Genomic DNA, 9,341 nt, shown 5'->3' with positions numbered 1-9,341 from the left:
CATGCGCAGCTAACTATTATCTCTCTCGAAGTAGACAAGGGAATGACTGTTGGTGGTTCTGATTTCACTGCTCGATATGACATCAAGATGCAAGACCAGTACAAGAGGTAACTGGGTTTAAAGGGCACACAAACCACAAGAGGGGGACACAAAAAATAATGGTGAAGCATTACAGAAAGAGCGCCAAGATACGCACATAAACATCTCTCAGGCTGATGAGCATTGAACCTTATATTTTTGCACACCATGGCTAGAATACCTCAATGAGAGGACTACAAACTGTGTAGATGCGATAATGATGATATATAGAGCAAGCTGTAAGGACCACATACATCTGCAGAAAGTGAACTATCATTGAAATACCTGAACCGGAACACTGCTGGCAGCTATTATAAATCTCACTGGTGTTTATGCAAAGGAGAACTAAGCCACAAATTTACCCACAATAAATGGGACGCTGTCTCTTGGCAGCAGCATCTGAGGGCACAAAAGATATATATATTCATCACTCTGCACAGAAACGAGCAAGGTTGCCTGCACTCCTGGCCTGATTCATAATGTCTACCAGAAGGTTTCAAAAAACTGACAAACTCAATAAGCTTACATCTATGGATACATTTCTTAGATCCAATGCAGCCCATAAACAGCTAGAAACTACCGCAATGGAGGCAGAAGAGGATTCTGATTTAGAGTCTGAACAAAGCAAGCCTGCAGACGATCAAACACCGGTAACCAAAGCAGACCTCAGTATGCTGGTGTCAAAACAGGACATTGCATCAAATTTTTAAAAGCTCTGGGATAAAATTGATAGTCTACATACTACAGTGACTTCCAGTCTAACAGAAATCAAGAACGAAATGCTTGAAATGGGAAACAGGGTGGAAGCCCTAGAGAATGACAAGGAGGATATTGAGGAAAATGTAGCTGTTATGTCGCAAAAATCTCCCTCCAACAACAACAAATAGATGACCTCCAAGACAAAATGGAGGACATTGAGAATCGCACTAGGAGGTCGAACCTCCGGATAAAGGGTATACCGGAATCGATTGGACCAGCTGACCTTTTATCTTATTTACAAGGCCTCTTTAAAGCTGTCACAGGGGCTACAGATGACACAGAATACCAAATCGAAAGGGCCCATAGAGCACTCAGGGCCAGACCGCAGAAAGATATGCCACCAAGGGATGTGATCATCAAATTCCTCAGGTTCCTTGATAAAGAAAAAATCTTGAATGCATCTCGGAAGAACCCCACGTTTAAATACCAGGGGAACGTGGTGCAATTCTTTCAGGATCTATGTGTGAAAACACTACAACGACGAAGCACACTTCGACCATTAACCTCATTGCTCAGAAAACGCCAGATCACATATCGCTGGGGTTTTCCGTTTGCCCTTAACATACTTAAAGATGGTAAGATAACTTCAATCAAGACAATACAGGAGATTCCTGGGGCTTGTAGGACCTTAGGTATCGAAGCACCGGACATACCGCCTGATCCCGATCTCAAGGAGAGGAGAGGGACACCAATCTTAACACATCCTCTCAAGAGATCCAGTTGGATTAAAGTGAATAATAAACGATCCAAGACATGATTCCTTATCTGACTGGAACTTTATTGGTGGCAGATCGAATTTAGGAGATTGGTGAGACTCTTTTCTAAAACACTATCAGAGATGTATTTTGAAAATTATATGCAACATACTTAGACTGTCATGGATGGTGAGCTGAAACCACTAGAACTTATTTTGTATACACAGATTATTTTGTTAACCTAACACTGCTCTTCAATTTTATTATTCTTCATCCACTACCACCTATGGTAAACAAGGGTAATAGTATGAGCTACAAAGTATCACTGGTTATATGTTATATCAATGCAAATTAGGGAAATTTTGTATTGTTATTACTGTTTTTTATTACAGGATTATGTAAATTTTGTTATGTTATTTAATTGGTTTGTTTTGTGCCAAGTCAACTGCATCTTCGTTAACACCTTTTTGGGGCGCTACACCGAGGTTAAAAATACAGGGACTGTAGGAATGGACTTACAGAATAGCACAGAATCTGACACTTCAGGTTACCTAAATATCGAAAAGAGATGGTTATATACTGATGTATGCATTATTTTACTGAAATATTGTTATGGCTGAAACACTACACTTTCCTGGAGTAAACTTGATTTCACATAATGTGAGAGGCCTTAATTCAGACATAAAAAGGAGGACTGCACTAACACAATATAGGAAGCTTAAAGCAAATATTTTATTCTTACAGGAAACTCACTTTCTGAAAACACAAATACCCAAATATTGGTCCAAAGAATATTCGCAGCACTTTCATTCCACCGCTAACACTAAAACTAGGGGAGTCTCTATACTGATTCATTCATCCTTGGGTTTTGAACACAAAGACACAGTGAAAGATAGTGAGGGCCGCTATCTAATAGTGAGGGGGAATATACAGGGAACTGAAGTACTCCTATGCAATATCTATGCACCCAATGAGCAACAAGAACCATTCTTTAGATGTATAACTAATTTGCTTACCAACTGGTCCAGATCGAGAATCATATTGGCGGGGGATTTCAATATAGACCTTGTAGCACTAGGGAGGGCGACGACAGGGAACATTTCAAAAAAGAAAATAAGACAACAAAGCATAGCTAGGAAGGTTGGTGAACTATTCCGGCCACACGGGTTACAAGATACATGGGTCACACTGTACGGCGATACTACTGACACAACTTATTACTCCTCAGCGCATAAATGCTACACAAAAATTGATTATGTTTTCACAAGTCAAATATTGCAACCTACACTACGTGAGGCACATATCCACACTTGTGTTTGGTCGGACCATTCTATTACACAGCTTCTCCTGGGATCCCTTATGGAACCAAACAGAACCAAAACATGGACTTTCGACCCGACCTGCCTGAAACATCCTACCACAAAAGACAGATTACTAAAAGACATGAGTGACTACTGGAGAATTAATACAGACTCCACAACAAACCCTATCTCGGTGTGGGCAGCCCACAAATCAGTTTTCAGAGGACTATTAATAAAAGAAAAAACAAATTACAAAAAACAAGCTAACATTCGCTATCTGCAGCTCCAGCAAGACATTAATCTTTTAGAAAAGGAACATAAACAGACTGGCTCCCAAAATATATTGAACTCCCTAAACCAAAAGAAGGCAGATCTACTAACATTATTAAACGACAATTCTATTAGGGCAGCCCAAAGGCTTAAAGCTAATTATTTTATCTATGCAAATAAGCCTGATAGGTATTTAGCTAAAAAAATTAGAGAGGAGTACCAGTCAATGTCCATTCCACACATACAGAACACATCAGGCAATATCACATCTCACCCACAAGAAATTGTGAACACTTTTGCAGATTACTATAAAAAGCTATATGATGGGGAGAAAGTCCAACACAACACCCAAACCCAGACTATTCTCGAAAGGTTTTTGAACTCCGCGAAGCTACCACAATTAACTGAGGAAGATCGAGACCAGTTAAACTCAGCTGTTACACATGCTGAAGTGGTATTGGCCATAAAAGAGCTCAAACCAGGCAAAGCCCCGGGACCGGATGGATTCCCGGGGGAATACTATAGGCTTTTTAAACAGCTATTGACCCCCCACATAGTTAAATTTGCCAACCATGTACTGGAGGGCCAACCTATACCCACCGACCTCCTACAAGCCAAGATAATTGTAATCCCCAAAAAAGGTAGAAATGCTTCGCTGTGCTCAAACTATAGACCCATATCTTTAATAAACCAGGATATGAAAATCTTGACCAAAATACTTGCCAATCGCCTGAAACACATCTTACCCTCTATCATACATCCAGATCAGGTTGGCTTTGTAAAAAATAGAGAGGCTCCAGACAATATCAGACGAATGATTACGGTTATAGACTACTTACAACGCGAGCGGACGCCTTCTCTGATCCTGTCATTGGATGCGGAGAAGGCGTTCGATAGAGTGGACTGGGTATACATGAACACGGTGCTGATAAAGATGGGATTTACGGGATCTTTCATGAAAGCAATGAAAAGCTTATATTCAACACCAACAGCATATATCAGAGCAATAGGACACCAATCTGCAACTTTTAAAATTCTCAATGGCACAAGACAGGGTTGCCCACTTTCACCCCTCCTTTTTGCGCTCTGCATTGAGCCATTAGCTGCAAACATAAGAAATTCCCCAATCATTACTGGCTTGCAAATACAGCAGTCCCAGCACAAAATTGCACTATTTGCGGACGATGTGCTGCTGACAGTAACAAAACCACTCATTTCTCTCCCTCACATATATGACATCATACAACAATTTTCGGACGTTTCGGGATACAAATTAAATCTAGACAAATGCGAAGCACTCCCATTAAACTTACCAAAGCAGACCATCAAACTGATTGAAACAAATTTTGATTTTGACTGGGTGAAAAGTGACTTGAAATATTTGGGGATAAAACTAACGACACACTCTTCTCACCTATATAAAGCTAACTATATACCCATGTTTAAGTCGATTAGAGCTGATTTGCAGAAATGGAAGAGTTATAACTTCTCCTGGTATGGGAGACTTTCGTCAATTAAGATGACAGTACTCCCGAGACTCCTGTATTTGTTCCGTACCTTACCCATAAGCATAGATAAATCTGACCTGAAAGCTCTTCAAACAGACCTTCATAAATATCTTAGAGGGTCTAGACACGCAAGGATACCTCATGACACACTCACTAGACACAGACAGTTGGGGGGAGTGGGACTCCCAAATCTAAGGGACTATTACTCGGCAGCTAGACTGGCCCAAAACTCTCTCTTAGGGAGAAGACAGGAGGACATACTATGGCCTAAATTAGAAGCACTCGTAGGGGGTTATGATGACCCAGGAGATATACTATGGGGCAAAAATACTGATGAGAGACTTAAGATTTCTCAGAACCTAATTACCAAGACGACGATCAAACAACTAGAAATATACAACAAACAATATGCATTTTTACCGGCTAATTCTTTAATAAGACCCATAAAATATATAGTTTCCAGAGAATCTAGTCGCCTCATAGATAAATGGGCACACAAAGATTTATATAGAATAGCAGACTTCTTGGTCAACAAGAAAATTATAACGTATCAACAGCTTCAAGATAAACTTGGAATGATACGCCTTCCCTGGTTTTTATACTTACAGATAGCTTCGGCTGTTACATCATATCTTAGGTTTGGAATAGAGTCCAAAGGCACAACCATCTTTGAGAGGTTGTGCAGTGCGGAGTTTAGACAGAAAAGTGCGATATCACATTTATATTTACACATCCAAGAATCACACACAACAACAAAATCTCCTATCATTCTTCGGTGGGAAGCGGACTTAGAGAGAACATTTGACTTAACAACATGGAACCAGATTTTTTTAAACTCAGCTAGAGGCTTATTGGGAGCGGATCTGAGGGAAAACAATATAAAGACAACTTTCCGCTGGTATTTGACCCCTCTAAAAACAGCGCACATGGTTAAGGGTGGCACCACACAGTGTTATAGAGGTTGCACGCAATTAGGTACATATTTTCATATGTGGTGGGAATGCCCAAATGTTCAGAGGGTTTGGCTAGACCTGTCCAAGATGTTAACCACCATACTAGAGGATCAAGTTATATTGACACCTATGCAGGCACTATTGAACGTCGATGATTTGAGGTTTAACACACCAATAAATAAGTTAATTAGAATCTTATGTACAGTGACCCGCACAGCTATAGCAAAACACTGGAAACTAGGAGTGCCAGAGAGGGGGGAGATACTTGGAAGGATTAGAAACATGTTTGACATGTGTCAGACAGCTGCTTACATACAGGATACAGTTGAAGTCTTCAACCAAGTTTGGTTCTATTGGATTCTAAATGAGAAGCAAATATAAGGACGAGATAACAGGAGAGACAGAAGGAGACAAAGATATGAGTATAGGAGAAGATGGGAGGGATTGGAAGATGCGCTCTGAGGGTTCATAAGGTACGATGATTTGTTAAGAAACGTTTATTACTCATTTATTAATATGATTTATGCAGTTGACTGGCATAGGGGTTACATTAGTTAAATATGTTGATTGTTATATTTGTTTAGATTCAGAAAATTAAATAAATAATTGTTGGCTTCAATAGGAGCTATGATTGACGACACATGGTAAAGAGTGACTAACAGAACTCATTAAAAAGGAGGAAGCGGTGGACTATTAGAATCTGTTAAATGGCTTACATTTGTTTGAAATTTGTCAGCTGTTTTTTTTTTTTTCCACCGAACTGACCCATGTATTGTTCACACTGTACAACAATAATAAAAACTATTTCAATCTAAATTAACTTCTTTTAGATGTGCTTTGTTTTCTTTGTACCCCTTGTTTAAAAAGAATATGCACATATCCTCCACTAGTGGGAGCTAGCTGCTGATTGGTGCCTGCACACATTTATCTCTTGTGATTAGATAACTAGGGGGTCGATCCGATAAAAAAAAGCCGGCGACGCCAATATTTGCGCTGGTTTGGTATCCTATATACGGCGTAACTTAGAAGTTACGCGCGTATATTTCTGCCGTCGCCCGTAGTTTTTTGGGCTATAGGCAGGTATACCAAACCAGCGCAGTTTGGTATCCAATATACAGCGTAAGGACTTACGTGGCGAAAATGGAGAAATCTTACTCCATTTTCACCACGCCACAAAAAGCAGCCGTAAGAAGCCTTACGCTGACTATTGGAGCCCCGTAACTCCCTAAACTAGCTAGAAAATAAACCTAACACCTAACGCATGCGCAATGTCTATCTAGCTGTCACCCGCGATCTGCTAAATAAAACCTAACACCTAATGCATGCGCAATGTCTATCTACCTGTCAACCGCGATCCCCCGCCGCAATCCCTAATAAAGTTATTAACCCCTAAACCGCCGCTCCAGGACCCCGCCGCCATCTACATAAACTAACCCCCTACTGTGAGCCCCTAAAACCGCCACCATCTAACTGATCTATCCCCTAATGTGAACCCCTTACACCGCCGCCATCTACCTTATCTATCCCCTAATCTGACCCCTTACACCGCCGCCACCTATATAAAAATTATTAACCCCTAATCTAATCCCCCTATACCGCCGCCAGCTATATTAATATTATTAACCCCTAATCTAATCCCCCTAAAGTAATAAGCTCTATTACCAGCCCTGAAAAGGGCCTTTTGCGGGGCTTTGCCCCAAAGTAAACAGCTCTTTTGCCCTATAACCTGCCCTCCCTACACCGCCGCCACCTATATTAATAGTATTAACCCCTAATGTAAGCCCCTTACACCGCCGCCATCTATATTAAAATTATTAACCCCTAATTGAATCTACCTACCCCGCCGCCAGCTATATTATCTATATTAACCCTAAGTATATTATAGTTAATATAGTTATTACATTATATATATATTAACTATATTAACCCTAATTATATTAGGGTTAATATAGTTACTATAGTATTTATATTAACTATATTAACTCTATCTAACCCTAACACCCCTAACTAAATTCTTATTAAATTAATCTAATTCATATTATAAACTAAAATATTCCTATTTAAATCTAAATACTTACCTATAAAATAAACCCTAAGATAGCTACAATATAATTAATAATTACATTGTAGCTATGTTAGGGTTTATATTTATTTTACAGGTAAATTGTTAATTATTTTAACTAGGTATAATAGCTATTAAATAGTTATTAACTATTTAATATCTACCTAGTTAAAATAATTACCCAATTACCTGTAAAATAAATCCTAACCTAAGTTACAAATACACCTACACTATCAATAAATTAAATAAACTACAAATATCTATCTAAAAATACAATTAAATAAACTAAACTAAATTACAAAAAAAACAAACACTAAATTACAAAAAATAAAAAAAAAGATTTCAAGATTTTTAAGCTAATTACACCTATTCTAAGCCCCCTAATAAAATAATAAACCCCCAAAATAAAAAGATGCCCTACCCTATTCTAAATTAAACAAGTTCAAAGCTCTTTTACCTTACCAGCCCTTAAAAGGGCCCTTTGCGGGGCATGCCCCAAAGAAAACTGCTCTTTTGCCTGAAAAAAAAAAACACAACCCCCCCCCCCAACATTACAACCCACCACCCACATACCCCTAATCTAAACCCACCCAAACCCCCCTTAAATAAACCTAACACTACCCCCCTGAAGATCTCCCTACCTTGTCTTCACCACGCCGGGCCGAACTCCTCATCCGATCCGGGCGATGTCTATCCAAGCGGCAAAGAAGAATTCTTCATCCCGGCGATGTCTTTCTCCAAGCGGCAAAGAAGAATTCTTCATCCCGGCGATGTCTTTCTCCAAGCGGCAGCAACGTCTTCTTCCATCCGGCAGCATCTTCCATCAAGCGGCATCTTCAATCTTCTTTCTTCGCTCCGCCGACGCGGAGCATCCATCCCGGCCGGCGACTGAACGACGAATGAGATACCTTTAAATGACGTCATCCAAGATGGCGTCCGCCGAATTCCGATTGGCTGATAGGATTCTATCAGCCAATCGGAATTAAGGTAGAAAAATCTGATTGCCTGATTGAATCAGCCAATCAGATTCAAGTTCAATCCGATTGGCTGAGACTTCATACTTACAGAGCTTCTGCTAAACGGTAATATGCAAAACCTGACCTAAATCTTTATTAACAGCCTCACACTGTTGTGTTTTATGTAATGCTGATAAAATAGTGTTCTGTATTTTATTATGGTAAACGATTTCACTTCATATAAGAAACTGAGTTTATATTAAAAAAAAAAACTAAACTGTACTTATTTAATTTGTTTTCTATATTTTTTATGCTGTGCTAATGAATTTATTGTTTAGTTCTTCCATTAAAAAAGCTAAATTTAATACATAATGATTTATAGCAGTTTGTAAAATGAATGTTTGTAGCAGAACCAAGCCATATTTTCAAGCTTGAGGAGGTCTGTCCAATAATACATTTGTGGGGGTTGTTCCTGTTATCCAATGAGCAACAGATTCTTAAAGTGAATGTAAATTTTGATGCTAAAGTGCCCGTTTTTTTTAAAATTTGATTAACCCCTTAATGACCGGACCATTTTTTCAGTTTTCTTACCCTTAATGACAATGGCTATTTTTACATTTCTGCAGTGTTAGTGTTTAGCTGTAATTTTCCTCTTACTCATTTACTATACCCACACATATTATATACCGTTTTTCTCGCCATTAAATGGACTTTCTAAAGATATCATTTTTTTCATCATATCTTATAATTTAATATAAA

The sequence above is a fragment of the Bombina bombina genome, chromosome 5, assembly GCF_027579735.1.
Source record: "Bombina bombina isolate aBomBom1 chromosome 5, aBomBom1.pri, whole genome shotgun sequence".
Classification (NCBI taxonomy): domain Eukaryota; kingdom Metazoa; phylum Chordata; class Amphibia; order Anura; family Bombinatoridae; genus Bombina; species Bombina bombina.
The sequence above is the reverse complement of the archived record's forward strand: the minus strand, read 5'-3'. Positions refer to the sequence as shown.